Source organism: Triticum dicoccoides, chromosome 3A (genome assembly GCF_002162155.2).
Source record: "Triticum dicoccoides isolate Atlit2015 ecotype Zavitan chromosome 3A, WEW_v2.0, whole genome shotgun sequence".
In the NCBI taxonomy this organism is placed as follows: Eukaryota; Viridiplantae; Streptophyta; class Magnoliopsida; order Poales; family Poaceae; genus Triticum; species Triticum dicoccoides.
Window position 1 is genome coordinate 644,013,658 of NC_041384.1, and position 11,311 is coordinate 644,024,968.

The 11,311-nt window shown below is 42.7% G+C and overlaps 1 long non-coding RNA gene across 14 annotated transcripts; it reads left to right on the plus strand.

Annotated features, from left to right (window-relative positions):
• Nucleotides 1–1,359: 1,359 nt before the first annotated feature.
• On the plus strand, nucleotides 1,360–4,795 carry LOC119269858. Of its 14 annotated transcripts, none has more exons than XR_005133777.1 (7): nucleotides 1,360–2,357; nucleotides 2,457–2,520; nucleotides 2,601–2,660; nucleotides 2,819–2,940; nucleotides 3,273–3,348; nucleotides 3,620–4,424; nucleotides 4,502–4,795. It is a non-coding gene; the product is annotated as an uncharacterized LOC119269858 (long non-coding RNA). The 14 variants fall into 14 exon arrangements; XR_005133780.1 differs by having other exon boundaries at nucleotides 2,473–2,660; nucleotides 3,620–4,148; nucleotides 4,252–4,424; XR_005133782.1 differs by having other exon boundaries at nucleotides 2,473–2,660; nucleotides 3,620–4,078; nucleotides 4,252–4,424.
• Nucleotides 4,796–11,311: the final 6,516 nt, after the last annotated feature.

The following is an 11,311-nucleotide window of genomic DNA, read 5'->3' on the forward strand; positions in this document are numbered from 1 at the left end:
CTATCTGAATCTTCAGAACCACTGTCATCATGTATTGCCTCTTCTTGTACTTGTTGGATTGTTGGCTGTTGAGTTCCTGCTATAGTGATTGCAGCAGCAGTACCACCTTGTGATGCAGGATCTAGTACCTGAGAGCTGCCGGATATGAGATCTGCGCACACATTCACTTGAGAGCATTGCCCTATATCATCCCTCTGTTTCTTTAGAAACTTATGTTTTGTAGGGCTACTAAGTATTTCAGTTATCACTCCTCTCTGATTTGGTAGAAGCACATGATCATCTTCTGCAGTTATAATACAGTCAGGTGCAGTATCACTTTCTTCATCAGCATCAATACCTATCTCATCCTCAAAGTCACTAACACTGTCTTCACTGCCACTTTGATTATCATCCTCCCCAAAATATTCCACATAAACCTCAGCTACTCCACCATCAGTAGTGTATTCTGACATCTTCATACAACCAACATCATCAGAGAGAAATAACAAGCCATTCACTAGTTCTTTACCAGGCAATAGAAAGTAAATTTTCATACTTCCTTTACAAGTTACGTGATCACCAAGAAAGCCTTTGACCTCAGGTAGGGACACTTTGTCCCTCTCTAACTCTGACATTGCCTCATCCCCACCAACATAATCCAAATTTGGCCCAATTCGAACAAATTGCCCACCAAAATGAAACTGCACAGTCAATTTCTCACTTGGATCCATGGTCACAACACAAACCCTAGCCTACATTGCCACAAATTTTTTCCAACAATCAACGAGGAATACAACTAATCCAAACTAAATTGAAGATCAAATCCAACTTTTTCGCACAAACAGAAAGACCTACAAACCTAAAAATTTCAGAGCTCACAACCCTAACTAGAGCCTGTGATTGGCGGCAGATGCAACTACCAGAAGAATGCAAGACATGGATGAGGATTACCGATGTTTCCACCAGCCGTTGCGATCGTCTTGCTATCCTCGATATCAGTCCCCGATCGCCATTGCCGCCGCACAGGAAGGGGAAGGAGAAGGGACAGGAAGGGGAACCGTCAAGGGAGGCAGCGGTTTGGTGATGAGGTTTAAGAGCTGCGATGGTAGGGCCCGTGGTCAGTCTAGCTGGTGAGTATTTCCCGTCCCAAATCTGCCACATACGCAAACCCGCTCAACACAAATGAGTACTCGCACAAACTAGCCGGGATAAGCCGGGATTATAAAGTACAGGGTGGCAATTTCAGGGATTGGGAGTTTAAGGTTTGATTCAGACTTGGAATACGAATTCAGTGTTTTTTTAGACTTTTCCCTCGAGAGAAAGAAAGAAAAGGAGAAAACGCGTGAACTGGGCCCCTTTTCATCTCTCACACGCAGGCAGCCTCCCTCCTCTCTTGTTTTGGCTTTCCACTCCCGAGCTAGGGCCGCCGCCGCCGCCGCCGGCCGCCGCTGCCGCCCCATCGCTCCTCCGGCGCTGGCCATCGAAGGAAGGTCATCTTCTCCTCTTGGTGGCTTCCTCATAGCAAGGTTGGGCGCTACTCCTCCGCACAACCCCGTCGGCAATAACGAGAAGGCGGGCGGCGCCGCGAGCTCTCGTCCCGAGGAAACCGCAGGAGGACGAGGTTGATGCGGTCGTCCGCGGCTCCTCCGACGGCGAGGCCAGCCTCCTTTTCACCTCTGCTAGACCCGCAGGTCCAGACTGTTTGGAAGTGAAACGTCAAACCCTGGTGATTTGGGTCTGTGTTCAAGGGGAGGCAAGTCTAGATTTGCATTTGTTTTCTCATGGTGTTGTACTTACTATAGTAAAATCTTATAAATTTTGACTGGATGGTGAGAAATCTGTGAATGTGTATTGAGAAATCAATACAAAGCTTCCAAGTTTTTATGCAATCTTGAGCATTTTCCCACTACTAAAAGTGATAGTTACAGTGTGTGATGAATTTCTGAATAAGATAGTTAAGCTTCTATATGATTCAGGCTTTGACAAAATAAAGATTCGCATAGTAGCCATAATTCTTCTCTCTCTCTCTCTCTTTTTGCCTCCTTTTAGACTCTATACTAGCCCCTCTCATACTACTTCACTACCATCATTTATCAAGTGTGTAGCATGTTTCCTTCTCACATGTGTACTATTTTTTTTCAGTTTGTATCTACTGTAGCAGAGTACATCAACGATGTTTTGGAAATTCTGTTTTTCGTTTTTTAATAAATGTTCTTCAATGTAGCTATCCATCTTCCATTGCTCTTTGTTCCTATTGGATGGTCGCGCCCTAGGAGTGGATGATTGAATTTAGTCCTGCTGTCATGTGTGAGGGTGATGTAAAAGGATGAACTAATAACTGGATCTTCAGTAGGATCGCTCAACAGATGGTTTCACAGGTAATTTTCCATAAACTTGCAAGTGCGTTGGTTTGCATGACCGAATCAGCGCCATTTACCTATTTGAAGGCCTACCACGTTTTGTTCTTTTCACAACAGATTTTCATATCAACAGGCTGGTATAACCGGATGTGAGAAGATAGTTGAGAATCTTCTGTTTGCAGTGAGCACCCACACAAATTCTCCCTGCTACATCTGAGAATTCTTATGCATGTGACTTATGAGATGCACTTGCTCGTGAAGGACATAGGCTACCATTCAATACCCAACCAATGCACTTGTCCATTGTCTTGATCTTATTAGGTAGTCGCTTCAATGAAAGTATATCTTGCGCTTGTTCATTTTCCTATCCATTTCAACAGATAGTTTGCATTATCTATTTTTTCTGGGAGTTGAGCAAAGAATTAGTTATCTTTCCCTTATGCTGTCAATCTGAAGTATTTCTTGCTATGTCACTTCAGATTAAGAACCCTGCAAAGCTAGATGTTTCACTGTCAGCCCTGAATCCGTGACCACACTGCCGGGTCATAAGGCGGTGGTGAACTGCGCGCTGTGGCTTCCAACCAAGAAGGATGCACTCCAGGTCTGCTACCTCCTTTTTACACTTATTTTCTCTGTCTCTCTTAATTCTCTTTCTGTTGCATCTGAACTGAAATGATTAGCTAGAATAATCAGGCTGAAACAAAACCATGTCGTGTACTGTTGTTCATGCACTGAGCTACATTTTGAGGCAAAATTAGAGTATGATCCTGAGACGATTGTCTTAATGGATAATTGATCGTACGTGAGAGGAGTTAGCTATAGATACATAGCACCAGTATACACCAAGCAAAAGAATGTTTAATCTGATCCGGAAATGAGTACTGAACAGTTAGCTGGTGGTTTGTTAATTTGTTCCTCTGTAATTTGAAGCAGGGAGACACACTATCTATTGTCCGGAAGTTCTGATGGTGCTATTATGGCGTGGAAGATTGGTTCTGGAATAGGCAAGGTGAATTTCTTATGTTTCACCCTATATGTGTTTGTTGTCGTCGGAATTCTGTTTGAAGCACCTTTGCTGCAATTTCTTGACATTAGATTTTTCTTTCATTGTTCGGGTCTGCTCTGCATTCATGGACGGCTTTGTCGTTTTGGTAATCTCTTATATAAACAATCTGGATGATTGTTTTAGTAGGTAGTTATGATCTACTGATCTTCACAAAATTCGAAATTGAACGAGGGAACCAACTAACTGTGTGTTGTTGTTGCTAATCTCGTCCTAGCTAGCTCCTGGGTACATGGACTCCCTACAAAAAAAGCTTGGATCCACTATGGATCATCTGCTGCCTTGGAGTGACCATGGCCAAGAAGACGTTCGTACCCGTTCCCTGGTGCTGTCCGGCGGGTCAGTGCTTGGGCGCTCTTCAACGCCTTCGTTTTTGTTGTCTCCTACGATCTTTCGCTACACGCTCGGCCACTAGCACATCCCCTGCAGTAAGGTAACTAACTACTACCATCCGTGCTTGTGCTTGTACTAATTCTGAATCATTTCAGTCCAGTTTGAGGCCAGCCGCAGCCACATCGTCGACGGCATCCATCAATCCTGGATCCTTCGACATCTGGATAGACCGTTGCTCCCTCATCGACTACGACGATGGGCTCATCAATATCACCTGCCACAACATCGACATCACCGTCTCCATGTCATTCTGTTGTTTGTCCCTGCTACCAAGTCACTCAATGTTTGGTTTCTCAACAAATTTCACTCATTACATTGGATATTGTGTTGTACTGGTGAAAATAATTGTGTGTGTATGTGATTGCAGTTTTTTTTATGATTGATGTTATGATGGTTAATCACATTGTACACTGGGCGATCAAACTAATATCCATATATCTTGCATCAATATTGTAGTTATTGATGACATAGCTTATGAGGAAAGACCATGGTAAATGAAGAGACAACGTTACACTGGCTTCTATCTCTGTGAGGTCAGTAGCAATATGGTCATTTGATGCAACAAACCAGAGGAACAAGTCCAGGTTCATCAATCATAGTTGTGAACCAAACACGGAGATGCAGAAATGGTTAGTTATATTGTACTACTTATTATATATCTTTGTTGATAACCCTGATATTTGCTAATGGTATCATGTTATTTCAGGACTGTAGGTGGATAGACCAGAGTGAATTTCTCAAGCAAGTGGAGGTCCAGTGGCATGAGAGCAAGATTGTTAAAGGTCCAAGTCTGTGTAGGTCCTTAGTTATATTTCTGGCCAGGAGAAGGAAGAAGTGTTGCTTGACTGGAATGAGATTGCAGAGAAATTTGGATGTCATTTGCTACATCAAGTAGTCTGGTGTGATCTCCACATTCACACGAAATATACTTATGTGAAGTTCAATTTTATTGTTTAGGCTTGCTCTACTTTATGAAAGGACACTTTTTCTGTTGTAGTTATATTATCGTGCCTTCCATTTCTAACCACTAACATGTAATTGTCGCTCTCGCTAAACCAAGTCTACTGTCATACAAACATGTTAACAAATACGATAGCATGATTTGTGCTCACAATCCCGTCTTAAGAGGCGCCACCAGGTGGCGCCCCAACCACTAGTGGTATTAGAGGTACTACGAGTTGGGGCGCGTGGCGCGCCTCGTGAGCGTTGTGCTTGTGCGAGCCGTTGCTAGCGAAGACCGAAAAAACAACATTGGTGGAGTATGCGGTAAAAAGACGGCCCGAGCGTCTACAGCCGGACATTGCAAATCCGCTCTTTCAAACCCGTTTGGACGTGTTCGTAGGCATTGACCGAACACGTCTTAAATTAACCACTTTGCATCTGTCTTCCTCATATTGTATCCCTCTTCATACAAAACATACAAAAATAATTCTACGCACTACATCTACATACTATCCTATCTACTCTTCATCGTCAGAGATGTCCACGACGACGGTGCCGAACGCCAGCTGGACGGGCGGTTAGAAGGTCTCCAGCTCATCCTCCTCCTGCTCGACCTTATCCATGTAGGCGAACATCTCCGCTTCCTCCACGGCCTCTTGCGCCTCTATCTCCTGCCGGCGACGTCGTCTTCCCTCTGCAACCATTGAGGATGGCCTGCTGCTCCGCCTACAGATCCCCGTCGCCAGTGTCTCCCACATCCTCCTCCTCCGGCTCCTCCTCCTCCTCCTCCACCCCATCCCCACCACCACCATCACCTCCTCCTCCTCCTTCGGATCCACTGCATCCGGAGGTAGCCCCGCGGCGATTCGGGCTGCGCGCCTTGCCCGGATCTGCTCAAGGAGCTTGAGCTGGCGCTCCGGCGTCAGAAAGGGCTCGCTCCTTGTCCGGCGGTGTGGGGGCATGGCTACTAGGTGGACGTGTAAAGTGGAAAGTGGCGACAGCGGTGGACAAGAGGAGGAAAATGTGGATGGATGGTAGGGTTCGGTGCCGCCGTTCGACTTAAATAGACGGGCAATGCACTACCCGGCCCGCCGGAGCTGCGCCACGCGGCGCCACCGGTCCGACGGAGAAGACAAGTTTCAGACCGCCGGGTTTAAGGGCGGTTCCGGCCGAGACCCTTTCGTCAGTCCGACATGGCGGACGTGCCCGGGCGCGCCCCATAGCCACCCCATATTTGGGCTAGATATGGGGGGTGCCGATCAGCTCGGGCATTTAAGGACCGTCTGAGAGGCCCGTCTGGGTAAAAAAATCGTGACCGGGCAGTGACCGAACGGCCTGCCCATGCGTTTGAGAGGTCCGATTGTAGATACTCTAAAGCATTCAGAAAATCTGCTTAGTAGACATTTATCTTTTTAAAAACCATATGTTTCTCTTGTGTATGTTTTTTAAATGATTAGATTTTATTATAAAGATTCATCAGGAGTACAAAGCATCCAGACATAATAAAAATTATATAAAGGTTCATGAGCCACCGAGTGTCTGTGCCAGAACGAGCCGCTGTCGTCACTCCCATACTGAAGCCGACCTAACCTTGTCGATGATAACCGGGAAGTTTTCGTGAACATGTCCCAATGGACCAGCGCCCTTCACCTCACCCCAAGAGGAACCCGCCAGGAATCCAGAGCTCCTATTTGACGCTTGTAGGCGTCAAACAGATGTGCCTTCCCCTGAAGGAAGGTGCTAATGGGCCGGCCCATTCGCAGAAGCTCTCTTTAGCTAGGTTTTAGCTGCGTTTTTGTGGAACTTGCTGGCTATTGTTTAGCGATTAAAATACAGTATAAAATTCTATTTAAAACTAAGAAACATATATCTTATTTTGAATTTTTTTTGCAAAATATGAATATATACGTTGAACAATTGTCAGTATGCATTTAAATTTTTTGCAATATACCTTGAACAAATTCGGAAACACATTGAACATTTTTGTAATATATGTTGAACAAATTTTGGATACACATTGAACATTTTGCCATATACATTGAAGAAATTTTGGATAAACATTCAAAATTTCGCAAATATGTTGAACAAATTCTAATATATTTTTTTGAAAATGGGCGCTTTATTACTTAAAAGATTTAAGCATTACACCCGGCCTCTGCATTACTAAGATGCACATAGCCAAAAAATGTCTTCTCACACAAATGAATGATAAAAAGGCGAAATACAAAAACATGAAGAGTCCGTATAACGCCTAAAGCGGAGGGGGGTCAATCCTAAGATTATGTTGCCACCCATGCTGGGTAAAAGTATCCCTCGCCGTAGCCTCCAATCATGTACACACCTCCGTAAACAGGTCCTGATTCTCCACGCGTTGTAGAGAGGACCATAAACGAAGAGTCCCGGTACATCTGTAGAGAACCTGCATCAGGGAAGTACTTTTATCGTTAAAAACCTTATCATTTCTACATAGCCAAAGCGACCAAATAACGGCAAGCGCTCCCACCCTGAGAAAAGTTCTAAACCTGTGATCAATCCCGTGTAACCAGTTGCCAAATACATTAGCAACACTACAAGGATGATACAAGCCAGAAGCTATTTGAATGACTGACCATATAGAACGAGCCAATTTGCATTGGAAGAATAAATGTTTTATTGTCTCATCATGGTGACAAAAGACACATTGCAGACTTCCATGCCAATTCCTCTTAATAAAGTTATCTTTAGTAAGAATGACTCCGCGACGAAGATACCATGCAAAGATTTTATTCTTTTTTATAATGCATACGAGAAACATTTCTATAATGCATGGTGAACTTTTTTGTAATATATAGTGAACAATATCTTAATATTCAATGAACATTACAGGAATGTTCACCGTATATTATGAAAACTATAAAAAGAAAGGAAATGTAAAAACACAAAGAAAAATGAAAAAGAAACACAATCTGAAAAATGAAAAAAAAGAAACAAAGAAAAATGAAACAAAAACAAAACAAAAACAAAAACCGCAACATAGAATAAAAAAAATAAAAAATGCACGCGCCCCTCAAATGGGCCAGCCCAACTTGCTTGCCGAATCAGCGAAAGGTTGCCTGCTTGACGCTCGCGGACGTCATAGACGGTTTGCCCCAGGAATCGATGGCCTAACTAACGCCTGCGAAGGGGCAAGCATGGAAATTTTCTTGGGGCATCGGCATTGGTTGATGAGTGCCTCGTCGATTCGGCGATACTGGAAGCTCAAGCATGCAAGGGGAGCAGTGGCACTATCCTTTGATCTTCATACTGGCTCGTCCTGCATCGCTTTGAATTGTGCTAAAGTTATAGCCAATATCAGTTCTGAGACACCATGCCGATATGCCACTATTCTTCGAGAAATCAATCATAGTCGTGGCTCTTTTCAAGAGGTCAAATTCATTCACGAGGAGTGACAGTTTAATGAGGAGGCCCATTCCCTAGCTAAGGCAGTCTCTTCTCTTTTGTTAGGGTGCCATGTGTGGCTTTCTAACTTGCCCGACATAATTTGTATCCCTATAAATGTTTTTAGTTAAAACTAGTAAGCGTGCACGTGCAACGCACGTATCCTAATAAAATACACTAAAAATATGAACTTTCACTCATGTTTTTACCAAAACATTTAAATGCGTGTCACGTCCAATGATTTGAATGCAATAATTTATTTTAGATTAAGTCATAAGTCTTGTTTGACCGGTGAAAGACTTTCATTGTTGAAATGTTGTGATCCCAAAATTCCAAAAACAAAATGAAAAAATCCGAGCATGTAACACACGACCAATACACATGTCTTCACATAAAATTAACAATGACATAAATGTATTGTAATTGTTTCTTATTATAAAAACACTTAAAAATAACAACTAAGGAACATTATCTAGTAATCATTATTTGATGATGATCCTCTCTGGTAGGTCCATCTTTTGATCCGATCGATGATGCTTCGTTCTAAGACCGGGATATTGTTTAAAACTTCATTCTCTTCATACTTCAACATATGGACCAAAAATCGCTTCCTCAGTTCAAAATCATCCTACATATGCATTATATAACATCGTTATTAAAAAAACATGTGTAATGTGTGTAGAAATGAGCATGGTGACAATACTTACCTTGGGTACTGGAAAATGTAGCATCCCATCGTGCCATGAGTGCATTAAATTGAAAACCAAATAACCAGACAGGGGACTGCATGTATGAAATGTTACATGCAAGTTGAATGAATCAATTAAAATTGTGATGTATTGACAAGATTCGTACCCGTATGAGTTTGTTGGAACAGTAGGAACTTTGCATCCCCATTTCAAAATGTCGTCCTTGAAGGCAGGGTTTGCAGCTTGGAGTGCAAGGTTTAGATTGTTGGCCATAGTTTCAAGTATATGCTTTCCGAAAGTGGGTATTGAAAGCGGGTCCAAAATAGATACAACTTTTTTTATGTTGGTCCAAGACAAACAATAAAAATAACCCAAGAATATCACGAGGCAATAAAATCTACAATGATACATGCATTTAGAAATACATCAATCATTATCATTCATTAAGACCAAATAAACAATAAATTTAAATTTAAATCTTACCGTATCACATTCTGAGATATGATACTCATTGCTGTCAGGCCAGTGATGACCCACAAGAATAGGGGATCTATCGTAGTCCTTTCGATAAGTAAGAGTGTCGAACCCAACGAGGAGCAGAAGGAAATGATAAGCGGTTTTCAGCAAGGTATTCTCTGCGAGTACTGAAATAAGTGGTAACAGATAGTTTTGTGATAAGGTAAATTGTAACGAGCAACAAGTAACAAAAGTAAATAAGGTGCAGCAAGGTGGCCCAATCCTTTTTGTATCAAAGGACAAGCCGGACAAATTCTTATATAAGAAAAAGAGCTCCCTAGGACACATGGGAATATCGGCAAGCTAGTTTTCATCACGCTCATATGATTCGCGTTCGGTACTTTGATAATTTGATATGTGGGTGGACCGGTGCTTGGGTGTTGTTCTTACTTGAACAAGCATCCCACTTATGATTAACCTCTATTGCAAGCATCCGCAACTACAACAAAAGTATTAAGGTAAACCTAACCATAGCATGAAACATATGGATCCAAATCAGCCCCTTACGAAGCAACGCATAAATTAGGGTTTAAGCTTCTGTCACTCTAGCAACCCATCATCTACTTATTACTTCCCAATGCCTTCCTCTAGGCCCAAATAATGGTGAAGTGTTATGTAGTCGACGTTCACATAACACCACTAGAGGTTAGACAACATACATCTCATCAAAATATTGAACGAATACCAAATTCACATGACTACTAATAGCAAGACTTCTCCCGTGTCCTCAGGAACAAACGTAACTACTCACAAAGCATATTCATGTTCATAATCAGAGGGGTAATAGTATGCATAAAGGATCTGAACATATGATCTTCCACCAAGTAAACCAACTAGCATCGACTACAAGGAGTAATCAACACTATTAGCAACCTACTAGCACCAATCCCGGACTTAGAGACAAGAATTGGATACAAGAGATGAACTAGGGTTTGGAGATGAGATGGTGCTTGTGAATATGTTGATGGAGATTGCCCTCTCCTGATGAGAGGAGCGTTGGTGATGACGATGGTGATGATTTCCCCCTCCCGGAGGGAAGTGTCCCCGGCAGAACAGCTCTGCTGGAGCCCTAGATTGGTTCCGCCAAGGTTCCGCCTCGTGGCGGCGGAGTCTCGTCCCGAAAGGTTGCTTATAATTTTTTTTCTCATCGAAAGACTTCATATAGGAGAAGATGGGCGTCGGAGAGCCACCAGGGGACCCACGAGGTAGGGGGCGCGCCCCCACCCTCATGAGCAGGGTGTGGCCCCCCTGGCCTTCATCTTTGGCGACGATTTTTCTTTATTTATTTTAAGATATTCCGTGGAGTTTCAGGACTTCTGGAGTTGCGCAGAATAGGTCTCCAATATTTGCTCCTTTTCCAGCCAGAATTCCAGCTGCCGGCATTCCCCCTCTTCATGGTAAACCTTGTAAAATAAGAGAGAATAGCCATAAGTATTGTGACATAACGTGAAATAACAGCCCATAATGCAATAAATATTAACATAAAAGCATGGCGCAAAATGGACGTATCAACTCCCCCAAGCTTAGACCTCGCTTGTCCTCAAGCGAAAAGCCGATAACAATAAATATGTCCTCATGTTTAGAGGTAGAGGCGTCGATAAAAATAAAATACGGACATGAAGGCATCATGATTGATTCATAACAGCAACATATATAGATTTGTCATATGATTACTTATGTTCAAGTGATGATCTTTTCACAATGCAAAAGTATGAATCAGAAACCTTATTAGGCGCTAACAAATTATAACCTCAGTCATTGAAGCAATTGCAATTTATCATAACATCAGAAGGAGTCTATGTCAGAGCTTAAAAGCAAGTCCACATACTCAACTATCACTTAGTCCTTCATAATTGCTAACACTCACGCAATACTTGTGGTTATGAAGTTTCAATCAGACACAGAGAAAGATTGGGGCTTATAATGCTGCCTCCAAACTTATTCACCTTTGG